Raw genomic sequence first — 13,772 nt, forward strand, 5'->3', positions numbered from 1 at the left:
AAAGATAGTATACACAGTAAAACCTCATTATATAATATACCCTAAAAACATTTCAGTAGATACAATTTTTTTGAATTTCAAAGTTTTAACTACCAAAATATTTTCTGAGTATTATGGTCCGAACTTTTCTTCTGCAGGGAAAAAAAAAATGCCATGAAAAAGACCTTACTTAATACTTTGTATTTAAAATAAATGCTATTGGGGGCTCGGCAGCGTGGCCTAGTGGCTAAGGTCCTCGCCTTGATCCCATATGGCTGCTGGTTCTGGTCCCAGCAGCTCCACTTCCTCTCTGTCTCTCCTCCTCTCGGTATATCTGACTTTGTAATAAAAAAATAAAATAAAATAAAATAAATGCTATTTATAATTTTTTCCCTCAAATATATCTCAGTTTGAAAATGTAATTACATAGAAAAGTCTCAGAAAATGTTAGCATGAATATTGATCTGATCATATTCTACAAGGACTATTACCTGACATTCAAATACATTAATGTATGTGAAAGTCCTTTGTAGAATACCAAATATCGAGATGTTCATACTGCAGTTCTTTATTTTCTTAAGTTTCAACAACCCAACTTTCCTGTTCATATATCTACCTCATGGTTTCCATTTAAAATTGCAAAAATAATAAAATAGAAACAGATACTAAAAACCTGCAGACATTCTGTAATATAAATTCATTACGAATTTAAACACTCAGACTTCACAGCAAAATTCCATGACAGAAATTCTTTTGGGTGATCTGTAAACCCATCAATTCCTGTTAATGCTCAAACCATGTGAGAAGTTCGAAGTGAAGTTCACTCCGAGCCTTGTCTGACCTGCACAACTGAAATGAAAGCCTGTCATTCCTGTGTAAATCCTGAAGAATTGAAATCTCTAACCATGTTACATCCAATGAAAAACAATTATTTGTGATGGCTAATTTATGTGTTCACAGTTGGAAGACAAATTTTGCATTTGGAAGTGAACTATTTTGTCTTAGAATGTATGATTAAGAAGCTACTTAGTGTTTAAATACAGTTAGCCTGTTGTAAAAATCTAATAACATTGCTTGAAGAGAGGAACTGGAACTTCTTTCCAGAATTCTCATTTGCAGGATCTCTTGGAAAGTTAGCAGTACGTAAATACAGTAGTAGGAGTGACTGGTGTCTCAGAAGTGCTGTTAATCTACATACCTTCACCAAGTCATGTTATCTTGAAGTAACACTGAACTTTCATACCAAATACTTAAAATAAGAGATTTAGTGCATTATTTGTTACGATGGTATGAGGTGATAGGAGCTAAACAAGGTTGGTCTCTTTAGACAAAAGAGAAAAAAATCACTCTTCATTTAAGTCACTTAGCTTCCAACTAGTTGTATGACTTCAGATATTCATATAGTAATCTTTGGTGGACAGACTGAAAAACAGCTTCTCAGATTCCTTCCTATTCAAAATGAAATCTGAAAGCAACAGTCTGGCCATTGTCTATCATGTGCCTTTTGAAAGTGGGTTGGCTGACCTGTAGAGAACACAGTATAGAAGACCATCCTACCTTCCTCTAGCTGATCACCATCATCAGACGTGTAATCATTGTTACCATGCATGAGTGGATATGTCTTAAATACGATGTTCTGGACTCTTCCCATGAATCAGCTCACAGATACATCTGTGTTATAGTAGTCTCAGTATTTTAGTGGATTATATTGCTTGAACACTTTGCAGAGCAGTGTGTTGTATGCTCAAGAATCCTGAAATTATACCATTGGCCTTTAAATTTGAATAATTAACCAACATGTAGTCTCTATTCTACTCTATTTAACCATTTTAGGTTTTTTTTTTTTTTTTGGCTGTTTTATGATAGATGGATATTGCACAGATTAAGTCATGTTCAAACATCATCTGTCCTCCATGGGCAGGATTTTTGCTCACAGGGTAGTGCTTGGCAAAACGAAGTGTTCCCTTTCTTCAGGAAGCTATCACAGGTACAGGTCTACCCCCAAAGAGTGTAAAGACACAACTAAATTCACTACCTGATTGACATGGATAAATGCAAGGCTAACACTAGTGAAGTATACACCTCACTGGCTTGTACATGTATAGGGAAAAGAAGACATTCTCTAGAACTGGGCTTTCACAATGTATGTGTGTAGTCTTCTTGGTGCCATGAGTAATCTCTTCAGGTCAGCCACTGGGACACAACACCATGTTATACTCCATCTGTTGCATGATCAACTCATTAAAGCTTCTTTTCAGGTCCTTATTGAGGGCATGCAGACCTGTGACAGGGATTCCTGCTGCCTCCCTGGGCCAGCGCCCTTGGTGGCATGATGTAATTGCTCTTACTACCACTGGTATAGGGTAGGGATGAGAGGAAGTGAGAGGGTGCTCTCAATCCGCTCCGCGTCTGCTCAGCCTGCATCTACAGGGCATTTGAACTGAGCTGGCTGCCACCATTAGAACTCTTGCAGTCATTATTTTGTAGCTGGGCAACAGTTTTAGCTTAGAAAGGGTGTTTTATCTCAAGGCTAGAAGCAGTCCACTGTCAGCATGATCCTGAGATCTGTGGTGCATTGATTAACTGAGAGTAGAAATCCTCCTGGCTTCCTTTACTGTTTCCTGGTTTTGAACTTTTTTTTGAGTGAGAATGATATGCTTCTGAAGTCCTAAAGAACAAATTTTTTTCTTCAGGGTTTTTAAACACTTGCTGTATGTACTAGTATGTAGGGCAACGAGCAAGCATTAACCTGAGGGAATTCTGGAAAAATCTTATCTGCTTAGCATTCGCCACACCTCTCTGTATCAGCCACTCATTTAACAGCACAGACAAAAAAAAAAAAATTAAGACTTGACCTCAACCAGCTTAAATTCACTGGAGAGGCAGTTTTGTTCACAGTTCACCTAACATTGAAGTCTAGGTTCAAGGGAAATTGAAGTCAAATGTGCAGTGATGAATACAACTATGGTTTATGGGAACAATAACAAAACATAGTGTTTTTCGCTAAAACTGCTGGGTGAGATGGAGTCTGGAAAACTTCATAACATGCACCAATTATTAGAAAGTCAGATATACAGAAAGGAGGAGAGACAGAGAGAACGATATTCTGTCTGATGATTCACTCCCCAAGTGCCCACAGCGGTTGGAGCTGAACCAATCCAAAGCCAGAAGCTTCCCCTGGGTCTCCCACTTGGGCACAGGGTCCCAAGGCCTTGGGCTGTTCTTGACTGCTTTACCAGGCCACAAGCAGGGAGCTGGATGAGAAGCAGGGCCACCGGGATCAGAACTGGTGCCCATATGGGATCCCGGTGGATGCAAGGAGAGGACTTTAGCCGCTAGGCTACCACACCGGGCCCTAATAACATCTGCTTAAGCCTTGGTGCTCTTTCAGTTGAAGGAGAGCTGTTGCCTATTAAACTACATAGGAAAGGTATGAAATAGTTCACAAGGAAGTTTAAATGTTTATTTACCCATTCACAGAGATAGCATTTGGCACAGTTGTGCTGTCACTTGGAATGACTGCATTGCCTAGCGAAGGACCAGGGTTTGAATCCTGGATCTGCTCCTCACTCAGCTCCCTGCTGCTGTGTGCCTTGGGAGGCAGCAGGTGATGGCCCAAGTACTTGAGTCCATGCTATCCTTCTGGAAGGCCTGTTTGAGTTCCAAGAACCTGGTGTCAGTTTGGTCTAGCCTTAATATTACATATGCTAGCAGAGCGAACCAAGGGATGGATGATCTATTTCTCTGTGTCTGTTTCTGCTTTTCCAATAAAATGAAAGTAAATTAAAAATTAAAATCAAGACCAATCACACTTTTTTCGTTATGGAAGAGGACCACAGTACAGTTCCAAATGAAATATCAAAGAAGAAACTTCCAGTTTGGGTGCACTCAGTAAATAGCCAGTCACCTTCCATTGGTTTGTTGGATAAGAAAATTTTAGGAGCTAAGTTAAACCCCAGTCCACAATGCCAGCATCCATCAGGGTGCCTGTTGGAAACCTGGGTGCTCCAATTCTGATCCAGCTGCCTGCCAATGTGCCTCAAAAGCGGTAGAAGATAGCCCTAGTGCTTGGGCCCCTGCACCACATGAGAGACTTCAGGAAGCTGCTGGCTGCCGACTTTGGCCTGGCCCAGTCACAGCTATTGTGGCTATTTGGGGAATGAAGCAAAAGATGGAAGATATTCTCTCTCCCTCTCCCTCTCCCTCTCTCTCTGTTCTGTCCGTATAATTCTGTCTTTTAAATAAGTAAAAATACAAATCTTAAAGAAGAGCGTTTTAAAGTATTTAATTTAAAGATATTGGCTACTAAAATAGTGCCAGTCAGCCCCTATTCTCCCAATTGCACCTACCTCTCTGCTCCCACATTTCCCACTGCTCCCCAAATGTCATTAAGGTTTAAAGCTGACCTGGGTGATTTTACAAATGTAAAGGTGGGATCTCCTGGCTCCTGAAGTGATACATCGTTGGAGGGGCATGCATGGGATTTGGTTTTTAATTGTGTGACTAATCTTTTTAATCTCCTTTTCATTATTTCTCTTGGTTGTAGGAAAAAATTAGGGAATCATAAAGGGATCTTTTCAAAGGAATTACAAGGAAGGCATCCATCCTTGATACAGCATATTTCCTGAAAAACAAAAGAATAATTTTCAGTTTATGATTGTATTAGTATCACTTGTAATATGAACCATCTAAGACAATTTGTGAAATATGTTTCTAAGTATTTGCTGTTTGAACAAATAGGCACAAGAATTAAATTTAGTGAGAAATAAACATGAAGATGGGATAAACTAATTGAATTCTTTTCAGAGGGAAGTATTTCTATAAACAAATGGTTTGCTAACTAAATATTATAGTTAGGACAAATGATGAAATAATTCTGACTCTAAGATAGTTCTGTTAGTCAACACCATTGTGAAGTGTCTTCTCTGAATTTAACAGGAGTGTCTGCTGGTGGATCAGGGATATCTGGCTGGAGGATGTGCAAAGAAAGTAGCAAATAGTAATACTACTCATTTCCATATTGCCAACAACAAGTTCGGCTACACAAGATGCACTGGGAAATACTGAGTGTGTTCAGGGAGGCAGGAATGGTAGAGGTTGGGATGGATGATATTCATTTGAAGAGGCAGAAAAAAAATTCTTTTTCTAGGAAAATATTTGTAACTCATGCTTGGTTAGTATAAGTAGATATAAAGCATATGGAAATTCTCAAATCTATTTTCCATAGTTGTTTTTCCATTGTGCTTATAAGATGCTGGGTACAAGGTACAGTTTCTTGTTTTAGTCTGCTGTGCTGAAAATAATCATTTTAATTGGATTGCTTCTTTGGAAACAAGACAGAGTACATTGCTAAAAGCTTCTGGAGGCCACTTCCAATATTTGTCATAACGTAAGTGCTAGAAATGTACTTCAATTTATATGCAAAAGCAATAATGCCTTCTGTCCACAGAAGTCTATGAGATTTTTATAATAATAAAGTCTATTTAAATGCAAGCAGACAAAATTATTTTTAACTTCAGATTAGAGGATAGACTATACTTTTCTTCTCTGAAACTTTTTTGCAACTCTTTCTATATCTATTCCCAAGAGCAATTTAAATGTTGCCTGTTGTTTTGCTAAAAAGAGAAGGTTTATTTTGAAAGGGACCATATCAGTCCACATGATCTGGGTGCCATGTGTCCTGAATATAATTTTGATGTGATTGGACAAATTTCTCACTTTTAATTAGATGACCAGACGAAAGTTTAAATTATAAGGAGTTCATGGGCAGGTATAGGGCCATTGAAATGTATATTGCAATACTGAAATATTCTGCAGAGATTTATGAGCAAAAAAGTCAAAAGACTCCTTATATCTTTTCTGAAGCCAAGTCAAAGATTTTGCTTTCATAGCACACCATTGAAAAAAAGAGACTATAAGTAAATTTTAAAATATCGTAGCTTGAATTTTTTTCTTGGAGGTAGGGAATTATGTTTAATTTTAAGGACCTTCTATTAGGATCATGCAATTGTGTTTAACACAGAAAAACTCATTGAAAATCAGTGTTAATTTGATTCATCTATGCTCTGGTTTGGCTAAACCTACTTTGCTTTCGGATATTCAATAAATTCCAGACGTCTCTTCCCTAAGCAGGAGTAGTCTGTGCACACAGAGAGAATATGGAGAGCTTTCATTTCCCTTATTTTCACTTTTGTTCCATCCCTGTGTGCTTGTTCTTTGCTTAAATAAACTTTTGTGGAATGTCTTTCACACATCATCGCTCCTCGCTTCAAAGGCTTCCTTTAATAACTTAGCCCTGGCTCGCTTTTCTTTTACATGTGTAATTGATTTAAGGCAAGTGTATGTGTGTGCTTGAGTGTCATATGTGTGCTTACATGTACACATCTGTGCAAACAGGAAAACTTCCTGAAAAGGGTAATCTGTGATCTGTGGTTTATTTAAAATGTATATACAATACATGTATGTGTGTGTGTGTCCATGCACACATTCTCACAGAACTTGTTGAAGGGGGAAATCCAGATTTTGAGTCACTCTATTTTTGAGTTCCAGATTTTTCTCTTTCTGCAGACTTGATGTCTTTAACCTGAAATGAGGTAATAGTATTTTACTTTGCACAAGGTTCTGGTAATGTTATATGCTTATAATTTGCTCATCCTACAGTGCTGGCCAATGTTGTTATCTTTTGACGTTCTCAACACTGACATTATCATTGTGTATGAACCCAAGCAGGTAATACACTATTTTGTGTTTCATCAAGCTGACTGAAATACAGTGATGTAACATGAAAGATATATCTCTCTAAAAATAATAGCATGATAAGAAATCATGATAGCATTTTTATGTGATTGTTTTCAATTTTCAAAATGAACACAACAATAAGAATTAACTTTTCTATTAAATGTTTTTAATTGTAAAAGTGTTTTGTCAATCACAAATTTAAATAAAAATGAAAGTAACGATACTTTGACATTGGCACAAGATAAAAACATAAAATAAATATTAAAAATACTATATCAGGATCTAAGCAGTTGAGTTGCTTTTCTTGTTCTCAAAATACATTTACATGAGCTTAAATATTAAATCTATCACAGGAGGTAGGTAGTGGTATCAGTTATCATTTTAAAAGCATTTCATTGAGGTCTAATTTTCCCTACTTATTTCTTGACCTTATCAGAAATGCAAGCTATGTCAAAATGTCGGCCAAGGTGTCTCTTGCAAGCATGATGCATCCAGTGCCTATTCCTGCAACCTATAGCCACTCTGGATATTTGAATAGTATTTCATTTGGATATACATGCATAGTAAAATTTCTGTACTAACCAAGTTGCAAGATTAAGACTTTTTTCTTAACTTTTCTTCATAACTAGTGCCTTGTAGCATGTTGAATTCTTATAGGGAAAACGCAATAGCATAATCTGATGTTATGTTCTCACCATTTATGTACTTTACCAAAAGTTGGTTATGTCATTCCCACAGTTGTTTATACACATTTGTTTATATTTGTAGTGTTGTTGGGTAATCTAATCAAATTTATGTGAACTAATGAAATTTGAGTTAATAATGAAAAAGAAAGTTTTATTCTTATAAAACAAACCAATGCTTTGGAAAGACCCAATCAAAGTGAGTTAAAAAAATGTGTCAGATTTAGTGTGAGCAGATTAAGTGTAAGTCTCTGCACTTAGATTATTTTAAATATAGCTTTAAATTCTTCCAGTAACCATGTGAAACTGGAAATTTTATAGACTACATTATTGGTATGATCTAAATAAGAAAGATCCTGAAGAACTCAACTAACAGACTTGTTATTAAACTTAATGTCTTATCTGCATGGAAAAAAAATTGGCTGAAGAATCTACATGTATATGTGTATAACCATATATGCATATGCTTCATTAAAAATATTATCTTCCTTAGCCAATTTTTAGATTATACAATTAACTACTAACTCAAACAATATTGGATAAGAGAGCTTCTGCTCTGGCTGTTACTCATGTTCTGCATAGTTTTAGAAATGTTCTGTTTCCTTCCTACCAAAGGAAACAAGAGGGAATTGCAGATAGGTTTCTGTCTCAGGAAGCAGATAGAAGATCAGGACCAGAAATTAAGCAGGGACTGATATTCTGAGGTTGGTCTAGTTTGGGATTCCATAACATTCAGTCCATTTGAAAAAGGTTCCAGTGGTCTGAATGTAGACATTCACTGGGAGCTTCATGGAGCACGATACAATATGCAGGTCTAACTGAGAGAAGGTGACTGTCTGCAAAGCTGAATGGAAGCAAGGACAGAATACATGGGCAGGTGACACTACTCCAGGTAGATGGTTAGCATAAATAACATCTGTCAGCAGGTTCTGGGGCTCCAAAAGCCATTCTGAGTCTCAGGGGTGAAATTTTGTTTTTACGGTTCAGATAAGGAAACCCAAATCAGTTTATAAGTCCAAATGAGACAGGGTAACTGACCAAACCTGGGTGCGGAAATTTGTACACAAAGTTTAAGCCCACCTGTTAGAGCACATAGCACAACTTTATCAAAATTGAAGCACAAGGAGCTTCAGTAATTCATGTCAGAAGATAGAAATGGGGTGGTTTAATGCTTTAGGCTCATTGGGAACTTGAGCTTTTTGTAGCCTGTTCTCGTAAGAGTGAATGAGTTCACAGATAGGGAGTTGTACTCAACTGGAGGTCCATTGGGTTGGTTGGAGTGGCAGAGAGCCAGATGAGGACTGAAAGTATTTAAAGAAGAAAGAGAATAAAGTTGCTCTGTGTCTGTTTTCATGACTAAAAAACCAAAATAGAACATTAAAAAGAAACACATACAACCAGTAGACAAAAGACAGAACATTTACCCCAGGAAACTGATATTTTTCAAAAGGCAATGAAAGATGCATCTTTCCCTTGTGTTAGAATAGCCATATGTGGATAAAGAGTTTACTCTTTGTCTTTTGTTGTTGATTTTCATCTAGGTATCCACTGTTGTCTGTCACAAAAACAAACCAACAAAAAACAGTGGCTACTTGTTGGCTAATTTGACCCATGCTAGTGGTATTTGTAATTTAGGTGCGTGTAGAATTATTTTTTAAAGTCTACCTATTTTATTTCTAATTTTGGACTTCTCTAGTTTTGTTTGGGTATTTAGTTTCCTGTTGGCAGTGCCTGTAATGTTTTACATGGAGAATAAACCTGTAGCCCAACTAAGACTTTATAAGCATAGAAGCACTTCATATGGGTTTATTTTGTGTGTTCCTTCTTACATCATTTGTGGCATTGAAAATGTGGTTGCAGTTTCCAGAATTCTGGGCCAGTGCATTCCAAGGGGAGCCCACCTAAGTTTACAGCAGTTCTCGGTAATAGAATTGTAACTAATTTCCTCTGCTTTTGGAGAAAACTGTGGACTGTAATTATGTGTTAGCACTTTTTAAAAAGCTCCCTACATTGTGATATTATTCTAAATGAGCTCTCTTTCAAAATGGCTTTTCATGTTTTGATTGCAAGAGTATAGCTTACACAGGCCTGTGGTTAGCAAACTACAAGAATGCAGTAAATGACAACTTTAGTTAAACTCTTGTTAGATGCTCTAGTGCTGCCAAGGTTTAAAGGGGAAAGATATGGCTGAAGCAGAAATTCCCTGATCTTCAACAATTGAATAGTCATGTGGCATAAGCAATGTATTACAGTACAGCCAAGGCCTTGTTTAAAACAAAAATATGTCGTGGTTGTACAGATGTAAAAATGCTGCGTGTGAATAGCAATGCACTACGTTTTATGGTCCACTCATTAAAAAGTCTGAGATCAGAGCTAAATACCCTGTCCTGGCATTAGGGGTAGCAGCAGCGTTTTATATCTTAGCAAATGTTGCCCGTTTCTCCCCAAATGGCAGCTGTCTGCACATAGCCAGTCCCCTAGAGTCACTGCTCCTAGTCTATGTTTCATTGCCGTATTAGTAATAGAATTTTGGTGTTGATTTAAAAGACAGTCTGCCCTAAAGCAGATTGCATAGTTTGCACACTGTGAATTGTAATTAAAGTGTAAGGGTCCTTATTATGTCAACAACTGGCATGAGAACCCCAAGCAGCAGGTGACCCCGAACATGTGACGTTTGCAACAGCTAGGGTCCCCTTTTCACTGGCTTAGCAATATGAAAGTCCAAATTGAAAGAAGCCCAGAGGCTGTACATTTCATTAGATCCCAGGGGAAGTGCAGGATACAGCTTCCTTCTGTTTTCCTGGGAGGTCGCCAAAAAGTTTGTAGAGCTCTGTTTCTGTCAGAGGCTCAAAAGAGAAAAGAGAAAGCACACACAAAACAAAACAAAACACCATACACACCACAAAACCATCAACCAATCACCCCAAGGACCATAAATTTGACATTTCCCACAGTCTCCCTGAGACCACAGGGTTGCTGTGTCAGCAATATGCTCTTTGAATTGTTTGAAAGGGAGGCTCAGTGTTCTAGCATTTAAAAAATGTTCAGTCTTCACTGTGCAATGAAAAATTATTGAATGCAGGTATCCTGTGATTTGCTTAAAATGCTTTCGCATTCTCCTGACCTTCCAAAATAGTATGGAAGTCCACATTTAAGAAGGATGAAGCTTCATGGATGAGAAAGGGAACAGACCCTGGGAGACACAGCATGTGTGTTTCACATCTGATGGTGATGGGCAGCATGTTTGAAACACAGTTACTTTAAAGCTGTACAGCTATCAGAGATTCGAAACTTTCCAAGAGCGTATTTTTATTCTGTTCAGTAGTGAAAGCACAACCCCACCGACGTGTTGGTTTGGTGGAGGCGGGCAAGAGGGGGAAGGGGTAGGCAGGAAAATGGCTTTTGCTACCTATGGCTGGAATGAGTAGGAGGGTACAGTGTTTTCTTGGCACTACACAGGCAATCCTAGGCTTCTTACTATTCCAGAATTTCCATTATCACAGACGAAACTTAACCTTTCTGCTGTGTAATGCAGATCTTGTGGTAGTTGTTACTGAATTTGGAATTGAAGCAGCCAACATCCACTGATGTGGGTTGTCCAGGTTGGTGGCAAGAAGGCCAAGTGTTAAACATAGCAGTACTGGCCCCATGCGCCATTATGCCCTGCTTACCATGTGATTTCCAAGGGGTGATAAGTTTACATCTCAAAGTAAGAATTCTCTAAACTCAGATTGTTCTTCTAAATATCAAAAATATATATGTATTTTTGATCAGTAGAGAAATGCAGAAAGGTTTAATAATTGCAGTTTGTGTGCTCATGCACACACACATACATGCTTACGCTGGCCTGGAAGGGAACAGCAAGGCTCGTGACGTAAGTCTGCTCTTTTTGTGCATTTGGCAAATAACTGAAAATGTTCTAACTTCAAAGCTGTATTCAGGTGCTTTAATGAAAAGACTAGCCAATTGTTTATGTTATAGTCCACCTGTTTTATGAGCTTTGTCAAGAACTTACTTTCATTTTTGTTTTTTAAGGTGAGTACCATTATTCAGCCAAGGGGGAGCCCAGTTTCATTAGTTGAGTTTTATCTCAATTTTCCAGAAAAGTGAAGGAAGAATAAGCATAGGGGAGGTGGAAGAAATTTGATTGTGCTGCCTCAGTAATATTTATGAAGGAATTAAGGAATGTTAGTGCAGTGCTACAAAATTGTTTCTGTTCATTAAGTATTGTTCTAAAGATTTATTTTATCTGAAATCAGAGCAGAGAAGGAGAGTGACAAAGGTGGGGGGTGAGAAAGAGGGAGAGAAAGTCCTTTTCCTCACTGGTTCACCCCCCCAAATGGCCGCAAAGACTGGGGAAGAACCAAGCCAAAGCCAGGACCTTATTCTGGGTCCCCTGCTTGGATGCAGGAACCCAGCAACTAGGATCATCCTGCACTGCCAATAGCGCCACATTTTATTAGATAATTATTATTGACAGAATCTATTTAGAATATTCATGAAATTCGGTGATTCTGTACATATAATGAATAGCACACTTTCAGGATAGGCAACACTTGAGAAAGAATGATGGAACAAGAATGAAGATTTAAGGAAATGGCATTCAAATAATACAGTGAGGAGGAGGGATAGAACTTCTTAGAGGAGCTAAATGAAAAATGGACTTACGAACCAAGGTTTTGGTGTAATGGATTATGCCGTCACCTCCAATGCCAGCCTCCCGTATGGGTTCTGGTTCAAGATCCTGCTGCTTCGCTTCTGACTCAGCTTCCTACGCATGACCTGAGAAAACAGCAGAGGATAGCTCAAGACCTTGGACCTCTGCAGCCATGTGAGAGACCCAGAGGAGGCTCCTGGCTTTGGATAGGCACAGCACTAGCTGCCTAGATCATTTGGGGAGGAGGGTGTGATTCAAAAAATGAAAGATCTCTCTTTCTCTTTGTCTTTCCCTCCCTCCCTCTCTAACTTTCAAGTAAAAATAACAACCTTTGTTAAAAAGTAGATCTATAAAATTTAAGTAACATGCAGAACTCCTGCCTAATGGTGGAAACCGCATTCTCAACATGACATCCAGGTCAGATTTTTATGAAAAAAAATTTAATAGTATTTGCTATTGTGTCCATATAAAGCCAAAGATGAAAGAAATATAGATTTGTGGAATACTGAGATTGGCCAACAGGCAACATGTTGAAGTTGACTACTAGCCTAGTGACATTTCAAGCCAGTTTCAAGGTCCAGGGATCTTTGGTAATTATGAATCCATAACTGCCAGCATGTATAGCAAGGAAATAAAAGGAGTTACATTGAAAAGAAATGACTGGAAGTTTAACCTTACTTCCTCTACTATAGGTAGCAAGAAATGTACTTAAAAAGGCTCATGTTCCTGAAGATTTGCAAAGAATGGTCCAATGATTTGAGTAATCCTCTTCCCTTGTAAGATGCTGTATTCTCTTGGTTTGTATTTTAATAGGAGATTCTCCAACAGGATTGTGACTGCTGAGGGGAGACATCCCTTCTCCTCTATCTTTCATAGACACAGGGCAGTTGTTCTCCTCTGGTGGAGCCACTTCTGCAATTTTAGCCTGTGTTTAAAAAGCTAGCTGTTTTCTAACCAGGCTTTGCTTCTGCCAGGAGACGGACAAGTCTCCAAGTTGAAGCCGCATCTGGGATAGCCCAAGATCAGAAATCCTGCCCAGATGGGCCCCTCCCTCGTGTGTTCCTCTGTTCAGGTCTCACTTCTTGAGCATTTACTTTGTGCAAGAACTTTGTGCAGCAGGCAGGCAGGAGTGCTGTACCTTGGGAACTACCACCTTGTGGGGAAGGGAGTTGGGGGTTACAGTCACAGAGACGCAAGATGGAAGCTGAGCTCGTTCTTAGTCAGCAGGGCGTGGGACACAAAGGAAGGGAAAGGATTGAGTTCATCCTCTTCTGCATTGGGTAACCTTCTAACTGCAGGGCAGAGATCTGTGCTGGAGGAATGTGACTAACAGGGCTTGGAAAGAGTATAGTTACTTTCTGTGCCTAAGAAGGATACTGGTCTAAGGAGGGTGGAAGATAAGCTTCTGCACAAATTAACCGAAATAGTTTCGAATGTTTGAGAGCAAGCATTGAGTAAAGTGCTGTTATGAGTGCATTTTAATGATAACTGGGGGTTCATGAATCCAATGGGCGTTCGTCCTTGCCATGAGTGAGTTCATCACAGTGGTTGGATCGTGCAGTGGAGAGCAGTGTGTTGTGCACCAACAGTAGGCTAATCATATTTTGTGGTATTTCCTCTCCCATTCCTTAAGTAAAAGGCCTTTCGGTCTGCAGTGGGTGATCCTGTATGGCAGTTTGTAAGAGAATGGAAACGTGAATTTTTGAACTGGTGAA

At 38.7% G+C, this 13,772-nt stretch overlaps 1 protein-coding gene across 6 annotated transcripts in view; it reads left to right on the forward strand.

The window, feature by feature from the left end:
• NFIA (nuclear factor I A) overlaps nt 1–13,772 on the forward strand; it is a 368,818-nt gene that overhangs the window by 165,340 nt on the left and 189,706 nt on the right. The window lies entirely within an intron of this gene.

Source organism: Ochotona princeps, chromosome 2, assembly GCF_030435755.1.
Source record: "Ochotona princeps isolate mOchPri1 chromosome 2, mOchPri1.hap1, whole genome shotgun sequence".
Lineage (NCBI taxonomy): Eukaryota > Metazoa > Chordata > Mammalia > Lagomorpha > Ochotonidae > Ochotona > Ochotona princeps.